The sequence below is a fragment of the Neofelis nebulosa genome, chromosome 4 (assembly GCF_028018385.1).
Source record: "Neofelis nebulosa isolate mNeoNeb1 chromosome 4, mNeoNeb1.pri, whole genome shotgun sequence".
Taxonomy (NCBI): domain Eukaryota; kingdom Metazoa; phylum Chordata; class Mammalia; order Carnivora; family Felidae; genus Neofelis; species Neofelis nebulosa.
The window spans coordinates 81,320,283-81,332,299 of NC_080785.1; the positions used below are offsets into that span (position 1 = coordinate 81,320,283).

General features: G+C 36.0%; 1 protein-coding gene across 3 annotated transcripts in view; it reads left to right on the top strand.

Annotated features, from left to right (window-relative positions):
- Window positions 1-12,017, top strand: part of SEMA3A (semaphorin 3A) — a 467,035-nt gene that overhangs the window by 176,561 nt on the left and 278,457 nt on the right. Inside the window, exon 3 of one of the 3 annotated variants that reach the window (XM_058725246.1) lies at window positions 6,440-6,523. The exons of the other annotated variants lie outside the window; for them this stretch is intronic. The gene's annotated coding sequence lies outside the window, so the exon portion shown is untranslated. The remainder of the gene's footprint in view (window positions 1-6,439; window positions 6,524-12,017) is intronic. 3 annotated transcript variants of the gene reach the window in all.

Here is a 12,017-nt window from a genome sequence, read left to right on the forward strand (position 1 = left end):
TCAACCTGATACTCATTTGAAATGCCAACATACAGTTTAACACATGCAGGTATCTATGTTTGCATGTATTATGTCAAAGGTCAGCATGTGTTCATTGTCATACTGACTCTAGAATGGTATTGTCTTGGATATTCTGAGTATAAATATTTCAGTGTTCAAGTAGGTTTGGAATCCAAACTACCCAATACAATCCATGACCTGTACGGTCTCAAATACATACAAACTCATGCGCATGTGCACACACACATAATTTTTGAAGGTTAACAATCCATATTAAACTTTTGCATAATTTATATAATTTTACTCTTTGGTTTACATAATGTTATTCACTTTTTTCCAAAATTTATTTGATTATAATACTTTATTTTTCAAAAGAGAGAGAACACGAACTGCTACTATATAAAAGACAAATATTTTTCCTTTAGGAAACCCTCGGTCACTGTTATCTCATGAGTAAACAAGACAGCACAAAATGATGAGAGAAGAGATTTCCAGATTTAAGGAGGGAAGATGACAGAAGATATTTTAGGATTGGAAAGCCTTAATTGTGCTTATTAATACATGGAGAAAAGTCAATAGAGATAGCATGAGATGTCAAGAAATTATGAGGATGAGAAGAAAGATCATAGAGATGATTATGATAAATAATATCAATGTAATCACTAACATAAAAAAAGAGTTTACTTAAAAATTTTGGGGAAGTGAGCTTTTCTTGAGGTTTGAGAAATAACATGGCAATTTTAAGGAGAGTGGAATTGCTTTACTACAGCCACAGAAAGAAGTGCAACAAGGAGTCTTCTAGAAGATGAAGGGTAAATTAGAGGATTGTAAACCAGCTTTGAAGAGTCCAGCAGTGGTTTTAAAATGTGAATTTACTTTGAAGCCAAGTGAAAATGGTGAATTTATTCCAGAAAAAGATTATGAGTAGATATATGTGGGGGTGTTGATACTTGTCACCTTTGGTAATTCAGAGGTGGGACAGTCAAGAACCCAGATGATTTTGAACGTTATGGAAGAGATCATTTGAAATGGATGGTTAAGCAGCACCTGGGTGGCTCAGTTGGTTAAGTGTCCAACTCTTGATTTCGGCTCAGGTCATGATCTCATGACTCAAGAGATCAAGTCTTGCATTGGGTTCTGTGCTGACAGCACAGAGCCTGCTTGGTATTCTTTCTCCTCCTCTCTCTCTGCCCATTCCCTGCTCATTCTCTCTCTCTCTCTCTCTCTCTCTCTTCCTCCTCCCTCCCTCAAAAAAAAAAAAACTAAAAAGAAAAGAAATGAATAGTCAAGAAATTACACCTTAATATGTCTCCTGGGGAGCAGCCTGATGGCAACCTCTCTGTTCTTTTAATAATCCATGGAGATACAAAAGAAAATGTCACAATAATATCAAAGAGAACTGTAACAACAACAGTGAACATTTCTTAGTTCTTATTATGTCAGTCAAACATAGTCGTATGTAGTGACTCAGTTTATCTTTGAAAATATTTTATTGTGATCCATAAATTATCCTCATTTTCATCTGAAGAAATTGAGGTCGGAAGTTATGTAAAGTACTGAAGGTTTTATAGCTAGTCAACTAGACTTGGGATTCAAACCTACTAAATGTGGCAACTAAGTCTGTTCTTTTGAAACCTACATTATATTGTTTAATAATAAAGCCTATGGGAAATTGATAATAATTTCAAGTTGGAACAAATGGATAAAAATGTCTTTTTAATGTGAGAAACCCAGGCTTTTGTTCATGAACTAAATTGTCTTCCCCTGATTTCTTGGAGCAAGGAATAGGCTGTTCTTATCCAGTCCTACCCAAGAATAGCTCATGTGTGATGCCCAATTAGTCACACACTAACTCCAGATCTTAATTGACTTCCATACAACTGCCCTGTGACTCTCTGGGAGTAGCAATGCACCATGCTTAGCATTCTCTCCAGACTTCCCCATTTTCTCTATGTGGTCACCCAAGGGCTAGCCTTCCCATTTAGCACCACAGACTTCTATGGATGATCATTATACCCATCTCACCCTTCAGGTCTGAGTCTTATATTAATGGAGAAGTCAGGAGGGAAATAGAATATAGTCCTTGTATAAGAATTTAATTATCCAAGAAACAAAACTTTAAACAATTAGAGACAATGACAGTGGTTAAAAAGTGCTTTTGAAACATTTAGGAGCATTCACTGGCAAATTTTAAACATAACATGTGTTTTCTTACATTGCAATGAATTTAAGATCAAATTCAACATAATCCATATACAGGAATAAAAGGGATGTCAAAGAGTCATCAGGTTAAAGAAAAGGAGAAAGAAGTATATCAGTTATAGTTGTAAAATGGGAAAAATCCATCTTAAAGATACATTCTCTTATTTGGGGTAAAAAAAAAAAAACTAAACTCAGTGATAGGCTGCTTGAAAGAGGAAATGCCTAAAACATGATATTATGGAAATTTGTAAATTTTAACAGAAAAATTAGAAGCCAAATCATGGGTGAAACTCTACCTGGTCATTAAAATGAGAAGAAAATGAGTACAATTTTAGTATTTCTGTATAGACATTTTAATGAAAAAGATTAAATAGGACAAGTGTAACTTTTACATTGATAAAAATACATAGGTCATAATCTGGACGTACTCTAACTTTATCTCCAATATTCATCGCAGTGATATAGTGATCTTTTACAATAAGCTTCCTTCCCCCAAGGAGCTTGTATCTGAGCTCAAGACAGTGTGATTTGTGCTGATGGACTATACACACAATGTTGTCGAATATATGTAGCAAAGAACATCTACATAGATTTGAAGGTCAGACAATACTGACATGATCTTTTTTAGGAATAAGCTACATAAATTTAGGGTTACTCGTCAGCACAAGAAAGAGAAAAATATGAGCATTAAGAGTGTTATGCAGCAGGTCAATATCACACATTCACTGTGAGCACACTGGCTTCAAATTCTGATACATTTGACTATGTGCAAAAAATGTTTATTAACATTTACTGTGTCCAAAAAACCCACTTTGCTCTGCTTTGTTTTGCTTTCATCTTTTTTTTTAAGTTTATTGTGTGTGTGTGTGTGTGTGTGTGTGTGTGTGTGTCAGAGAGAGAGAGAGAGAGAGAATCCCAAGCAGGCTGTATGCTCCACGAGGAGCCCAACAACCAAGAGTCAGACACCTAACTGAATGAGCCACCCAGGTGCCCCTGCTTTCCTCTTTTTATTAAAATTAATTTTATTTGAAAATAAATGCAAATTTACCAAAAATGGCAAAAATACTGCAAAGAATAGCCATGTGCCCTTCACCCACTATTCACTTTTGCCAATTGTGCAGGCACTTATCACACCCGAGTCTGTCCAGCATGATCCCTTGCACTCAGTGGTCACATATCTTAACTCCTCCAATGCGAGCAGTTCCTCAGTCTTTCCTTTATGTTCACAACCTTGACATTTTTGAAGATATGCAAGACATTCATTTTGTAGAATGTCCCTCAATGCAAGATTGTCCAGTGTTTCTTCAAGACAATCCCTAAGTTATGTATTTTGGATGGGAATCCACAGGCATGATGTCTCCCTTTTTGCATCTTATCATTTAGTATATGCTATTGACATGTCCCATTATAGGTAAATACTTGATTAGGGTGGTCTCTGCCAGGTTTCTCCACTACAAAGTTACATTTCTTGGGGCACCTGGGTGGCTCAGTCAGTTAAGCATCTGACTTCAGCTCAGGTCCTGATCTCACAGTCTGTGAGTTCAAGCCCCGTGTCAGGCTCTGTGCTGACAGCTCAGAGCCTGGAGCCTGCTTCAGATTCTGTGTCTCCCTCTCTCTCTCTGCCCCTCCCCTGCTCATGCTCTGTCTCTCTCTGTCTCAAAAATAAATAAAAACTTTAAAAAATATTTTTAAAAAAGTTACATTTCTTTTGTTCTTTGTGATCAATAGTATTTTGCAGAAAGATACTTTGAGACTAAATGAATATTCTTTTTCTTATCCCACTTTGCTTATTAATTTTAGAAACCATTGTTATTTCTTGCCTATATTATTACTTTGATAACTGATGACTATTTCCTAATTTTATTTATACCAATGAATCTATTACTTGACATTCTACTGTACAAAAGGTTAGTTATCTTCTCCCAATTCATTTATTCATTTGTTTATATCAGTGTGAACTAATGGATTCAATTTTATTCAGTGCATTATAATCATTTCTATAATTGTCTGGAATTGGCCAGTGAGAGTTCTTTTAGCTAGATCCTTTATCATTTTGACATGCCCAAATCACTCTTTAAGTATTTTGTTACTTAATGAGACAACACAATGTTCTAGGACTTTCTCTGCTGCAGCCCAGAAATTAGCTCTTTCTTCAAGGAGCCCTGGTTCCTTTCCCTGTAGAAATCAAGATCTGAGTGATAGGTGTAATTCCTGTTATTGGAGTTTTGCTACTCATAGTCCCTCTATGTGGACAGAAAGAACTAAAAAAAAGATATATTCACACGCATGCATGCACATACACAGCTTTAGATCCATACTATAACTAGATTTATGTCTCCGTATTACATGACTTCATACTGATAGAGTCAAATATTTTAAGAATTTGTTTTTTCAGGAAAGTTTTAGATTCACAGTGAAACTGAAGGGAAGGTACAGAGATCTCTCATGTACCTCCCACCCCCCACATACATTGAAAGCCTCTCCCATTATCAGCATCCCCCACCATAGTGGAACATATGTTACAAAGTTCATAGCTGAGTCACCAAGATCATACCTTTGGTGTTTTGTCTAAAAAGTAATCGCCATACCCAAGGTCATCTAGGTTTGCTCCTGTGTTATTTTCTAGGGGATTATACATTGCCTTTTACACTTAAGGCTCTGACCCATTTTCAGTTAATTTTTGTAAAGCAGGTAAATTCTGGTCTGAATTCGTTTGTGCATGTGGAAGTCAGGTTGATCCAGCCCCGCTTATTGAAAAGATAATCTTGGGGCGCCTGGGTGGCGCAGTCGGTTGGGCATCCGACTTCAGCCAGGTCATGATCTCGCGGTCCGTGAGTTCGAGCCCCGCGTCAGGCTCTGGGCTGATGGCTCAGAGCCTGGAGCCTGTTTCCGATTCTGTGTCTCCCTCTCTCTCTGCCCCTCCCCCATTCATGCTATGTCTCTCTCTGTCCCAAAAATAAATAAAAAACGTTGAAAAAAAAAAATTTGAAAAGATAATCTTTTCTTCATTGTATTGCTTTGCGTCCTTTGTCAAAAGTCAGTTGACCATATGTAAGGAGGGCTATCTGTTCTATTTCATCCATCTGTTTGTCTGTTATTTTACCAATACCACACTGTCTTGATTATTGTAGCTTTTTTTTCAAATTTATTTTTGTTTACTTTAAGAGAGAGAGAGAGAGTGCAAGCTGGGGAGGGGCAGAGAGAGAGAGAGAGAGAGAGAGTGATAGAGAGAATCCCAAGCAGGCTCTGTTCTGTCAGCACAGAGCCAAACAAGGACCTCAATCTCATGAACTGTGAGATCATGACCTGAGCCAAAGTCAAGAGTTGAACACTTAACCAACTGAGTCACCCAGGAGCCCCTTGGTTACTATAGTTTTATAGTAAGACTTAAAATCAGGTAGTGTCAGGCCTCCATCTTAGTTATTCTCCTTCAATATTGTGTTAGCTTTTCTGGGTCTTTTGCCTCCCTATATAAACTTTAGAATCAGTTTTTTTTTTTGTTTTTTTTGTTTGTTTGTTTTGTTTTGTTTGTTTGTTTCTGATGAGCTATGGGTCTAGTTTTTTTTTTTTTTTTTTTTTTTTTTGTTTGTTTTTTAATATATGAAATTTACTGTCAAATTGGTTTCCATACTAGAATCAGTTTTATATCTGCAAAATAAGTTGCTGGGATTTTGATTGGGATTCCATTGAATTTGTAGATCCACTGACATCCTGACAATATTGAGTCTACTTCTCCATGAATATAGAATATCTCTTCACTTATTTAGTTCTTCTTTGATTTCATTCATCAGAGTTTTGTAGTTTTTCTCAGATATTGTACGAACTTCACTAGATTTATATCTAAGTATTTCATTTCACTTGGTGCTAAATGATATTGTGTTTAATTTCAAATTCCACTTGTTCATTGGTATAAAGGAAAAAGATTGACTTTTGTTTCTTAATCTTGTATCCTGCAACTTTGCTATAACTTTTTAGTTCCAGGAGTTTTCTTGTTGATTTTTTTGGATTTGCTATATAGATAAAACTTTGAATTTCTCACCACTAAGTATGATGTTCACTGTAATTTTTTTCTACAAATTCTTTATTACATTGAAGAAGTTCCCCACTCTTCCTAATTTACTGAAAGCTTTTTGTTTTGTTTTGTTTTGTTTTTGTCTTTTATCATGAATGGATGTTGGATTTTGGCAAAGGCTTATTTTGCATCTATGGACACAACCATGTTGTTTTTCTTCTTTAGCCTGTTTATGTGATGGATTACATTGATTGATTTTTGAATGTTGAATCAGCCTTGCGTACCTGAAATAATTTTCACTGGATTGTGGTATGTAATTTATTTTATACCTTGTTGGATTTGATTTGCTATTATTTTGTTGAAGATTTTTGCATCTATGAATATTATTTACTTGTAATTTTTTGTCTAGTTTGGTATTAAGGAAATGCTGGACTCATAGGATGACTTAGGAAGTATTCCTTCTGCTTGTATCCTGTGAAAGAGATTATAGAAAACTGGTATAATTTCTTCCTTAAAAGTTTAATAGAATTCATGATGGAATCCATTTGGGCCTGGTGCTTTCTGTTTTAGAAAGTTATTAGTTATTGATTAAATTTCTTTAACATGGCCCTTTCACACAGTACATTTCTTGTGTGATCTTTGGTAAATTATACCTTTCGAGAAATTGTCTCGTTTCATCTAGGTTTTAAAATATGTGGGCATAAAGTTGTTCATGGTATTCCTTTAGTATCTTTTTAATGTCCGTAAGATCTATAGAATAGATTCAATTTTAGTCTATTATTAGTTGTAGCTGTGCAATGACTTTTGGACTGAAATGAGAAAAGGGGAAGGAAAAAAAAGAAATAAAATAATTAAAAAGTTTTGTTTTGCTAATTTCTTTCAAGACTTTATCATCATCTCCAAATATTCATTGACTTTTAACTGTAGAAAGATGTAATTTTTCCAATCCCCTCATTTTACACATGAAATAATTGAGGTAGAAGGCAATGATACTACCTGACAAAGCAGCATGCTTATGTGAATGTAAATCTATACATTTTACCCACAACGTGAAGGCAATCTAAGGCTTTGCCTACCAAACATTATTTTACATTCAGTTACTAAAAAGGAAATAAAATGACTAAGACTTAACCAGTTAGATTTCATATTTATTGAAGCATTACTACAAACTGGGCACTATTTCATGATTTGAATCTTTCAATCTTTTCAACAAAAACATGCAGTAGTAATTAAAAACCATGTTACTAATGAGAAGATCAGTTTTCAAGAAGATTAAATTAATTGCTGAAAGTCTAATACGATCATCAAGTATGGCTCAAATTTTGCTGAATTGATTTTAAATCTGCTGAGCTTGACAGTACATTGCTACATAAGATATTTATAACAGAAGGAGGGCTAGAATGAACCATGCCAAACGGCAGTGAAATTAAAATAATCATTGATTTTTAAAATTAGATTGGGGCACCTGGGTGGCTCAGTCGGTTAAGCATCCGACTTTGGCTCAGGTCATGATCTCGCAGTTTGTGAGTTTGAGCACCTCCCCCCCCCCCCCCCCCCTGTCGGGCTCTGTGCTGACAGCTCAGAGCCTGGAGCCTGCTTCTGATTCTGTGCCTCCTTCTCTCTCTGCACCTCCCCCACTTGTGGTCTGTCTCTCTCTATCAAAAATAAATAAATCTAAAAAAAATTCAGTTACATTAGATTGTGGAAGTGACTGATGTTTAAAAATCTTACCATCTTGTGAAATAATGAATCCACTCAAAAATTTGTTTCCTAATTACCTATTGTATACTGGAAATTGTGCTTTCAATGGAAAACAAGATTATTAAATCATACCATCAAACAATTAATAATCTGCATTTGGAAAAACATACAGTTAATACAGTATATATTAAACATAACATTAGGGAATGCTTTATGTGAAATACATGGAAAACACTATAGAAATATAGCTTTAATGAGCCAGCAAGTACTTTCAAAAAATAAAGAGAGAGAGAAAGAGAGAGAGAGAGAGAGTGATGTAAGAGATTAGAGGAATTTTCCTCTTTGAAATAAGAAAAGTTAGAGATAATATGTTCAGTGAAGCCAGACCATATCTATTATTTTCTCTCATACTTACTAGTGTTGCCTGGTTCACTGTAGACATCCAATACTGAATAAACAAGTAAATGAAAGAAGAGGTTGTGAGCGAATGCTAAATCACATCATATAGCTGAGACTTTGGGCATGGAATGGGGAGTGGCAAAAGACAAATCTGGAAATATTAATGAAGCATTGAATGTTTTCACTATTACTTTACATGATCAGGACTTAGTTTTGTGATCTTGAGCTACAGCATCCAATGGAAATACGATGTGAACTACACAAATAATTTAAAATTTTCTAGTATTCATATTAAAAATTATGAATATATGTATACTCTACATTAAAAACCACTGATACATGGGGCGTCTGGGTGGTTCAGTCAGTTGAGCGTCCGACTTCAGCTCAGGTCATGGTCTCTTGGTTCGTGTGTTCGAGCCCCACGTCGGGCTGTTTGAGGACAGCTCAGAGCCTGGAGCCTGCTTCGGATTCTGTGTCTCCCTCTCTCCCTGACCCTCCCCCGTTCATGCTCTGTCACTCTTTGTCTCAAAAATAAATAAACATTAAAAAAAATTTAAAAAACCCACTGATACACACTTAGGGCCAAAATTGTTATTTCTTATCATCAGTGTTAAAATTATTAATGAACCTGGGCACCTGGGTGGGCTCAGTTGGTTAAGCATCTGACTTCAGCTCAGGTCATGATCTCGTGGTTTGTGAGTTCCAGCCCCATGTTGGGCTATATGCTGACAGCTCAGAGCCTGGAGCCTGCTTGAAATTCTGTGTCTCCCTCTCTCTCTCTGCCTCTCTCTGACTCACACTCTGTTCTCTCTCTCTCTCTCTCTCTTTCTCTCTCAAAAAATAAACATTAAAAACATTGTTAATGAATTATTTTACATTCTTTTTTATACTGCCTTTGAAATCTGGTATTTATTTTACATTTCAGAATTACATAGTCATTCTCAACTTAGATTAGCTCCATTTCAAATGCTCAATAGTCACATGTGCCTAGTGGATCCTGTATTAAACAGAGCCTAGGTCTAGGGGTCTTGCTACTTAAAGTGTGGTCCTTAGACCAGCAACACTTGGGAAGTTGGTAGAAATATAGAATCCTCGGCCACAGTCCAGATCAACTAAATCAAAATCTGTATTTTCCCAAGAACTTCAGATAGTTGTATGCACATGACAGTTGATGAAGCACTGTTCTAGATTACCAGCTTTAATGTAGGTATGTGCATCCCAAGCAGTACAGAAGATACATGCTATTGGAATTCAGAAAGATCGGAACTATTATTCATAGTAGTTTTCTCCTAAAACTACAAAGTAGGGGCACCTGGATGGCTCGGTCAGTTAAGCATCTGACTCATGATTTCAGCTCAGGTCATGATCTCACCGTCATGAGACTGATCACTGCATTGGGCTTTGCACTGACAGTGTGGAGCCTGCTTGGGATTCTCTCTCTTCCTTTCTCTCTCCCTCCCCCCACTTGTGCCTGCTCAGGTGTTCCCTCTCCCTCTCTCTCTCTCTCTGTCTCTCTGTGTCTCAAAATAAATAAATAAACAAAAAAACCCCTATAAAGTAAATAAAACTTTACTTATATGTTAAATTATATTCACACTGGCATTTTTATTTTGTCCAAATGTCAGATTGTCTCATGTTATTAATATCTGGTACCTTGACGTAAGAATTAAAGTTCCACAAAGGAGAACAAACATACAGTAAATGTCCCTGGTAGGTAGGTTAATGGATTTTATTATTTATTATGTTTCCTAGCAATAATTAAACTAACAAAGTGGAGACTATAAAATATTTTTTTCCAAATACAAGAACACAAAGCAAAATAAAAAGTAGCAGAGATAACCATTTTAATTCTTACAGAAAATCTTCTTTAGTCTCAATTATAAGCAAAAGAAAAATTATGATGATATACTCAGACTTACTAAACAGTAAGGTGAAACCTGTAAGATCAAAATATCTACTTGAAATATAGATTAATATTCTTATAGTTAGTGGTGAATTTAGCCCCTAGTGTATATTGTGCTTTGAGATATTACCTGATAATAGTATAAAGCCTGTATGATTAGTAAGACATTCGAAATATTTTTAATTTAATCTTCTTTGTTAGACATTTCCTCCATTCAGCTTTGCCTTGGGGAGTTCCAATTTGCAACAGTTGTCTCAATATAATTATTGATAGCAGCCCCTTTTGTTCTAAAAAGAGACACTGTTTGGAAAAGAAATCATTTGGTCACCCTGTTTAACATTTGTCTTTTGGGTGTTTTATAGTATATGTAATGTATAAGTACAGTACATGTACATGATTTTAAAATGAATGACCATATATTCTTGTAAAAAAGGGTTTTTTTGTTATGTTAGAGATTGCACAGTGAAGACCTGACTTGTGAAAAACTGGAATGTTTCCCAGGTTCACTCTTAGCCCCGTGCTTAATTATTCCCGGCAGCCCCTTTCAGGCCAGGAATATGTGTTCCCTCTCAGACTGATGCAAAGTGACAGTCTAAGCAGAACTGTGTATTTTTCTCTCCTCTCTCTCCTCTCTCTGCTCCCTAATTGTGGGAAGAGGGGGAAATAATTGTTAGGAATTTCTGAGGCCTTTCCTGCACAGCACATTGTTTACTGACCGAAGGAAAAGCAGAATCAACGGGAGGAAGCCACTTAACCGAGCTGAGTAAGAGTGTCCTGTAAAGCCTTGAAGGCAAATTTGCCAACTGTAAAGTGGATCATCCACTTCCGTTCACCTGGGAGAAGTTAAAGGTACTCTGGAAATGGAAATACTTAGGTTGTAAGCCGAAAAATTAAAATTAAGGCGAAAAATTAAAATTGAAATGGTTAAAAATGGGCCCCCCCTCTAAATTAAGAGATGTTCATAGAATCTCTGAAATCCTTTTTGAGTTCTAAGCGTCTCTATTAAGGAAATAAAACTTATACAGTTGTACTTTTCCATTTCGTGTATATATATACTGTTACTTTTTACTTAAATGAAAGAGAACTAGGATTAACAGACTTTGGGGAATGAGTGATGAAATGTGTGTGACCCACAGAATGAGACAGGTAAGGCACTTGGGAGGGGTCAACCGAACCAGCAATTGAATGCCCCTCCTATTCGTGGAAACCAAAGAAATGGAAGCTTCTCTGTCACACATGACTCTCCATGGCAGAGAAAAAGGTGTGAGGCAGGACACATTGCCTATCAAATATAGCAGGCATTTGGCAGGGAATGCCATTGAAACTTTAAATTGCAGGTGTGTCTTTTCTACTTAGGGAAGTCCAGTCCTATGCAATTGCTCCCTTAGCACCAGAATTTGGTATTTTTCACATAATGATGGGGGCAAGTTTTCTCAAAGTGTGTTCTTTGGAATACTAATTTTTCCAATATGCTGGGGAGAAAAGATACCACTTTCAAGTAAATGGAAGAAAACCTTCACACTTTATTACTGTCCTAAAATTCACACTGCACATTCACATACTTAATGGTCTTAGAACTTCTTGCAGTAGCCAAATTGGTTGCTTAACTTTCTTTATTTCATCATTACTGAAGCAGATTAAATTTCACAAACTTTACCGTGAGTAACATCTGATTAGTATTCCAGGAAATTGGTACACCACAGAAAATGTTTGGAAATTACCAGGATAGAGGAATATTGCTGGTATACCACTATTTTTAGGATGCTGTTGGCCTTGATATGAATACCTAAGTTTAAAGAA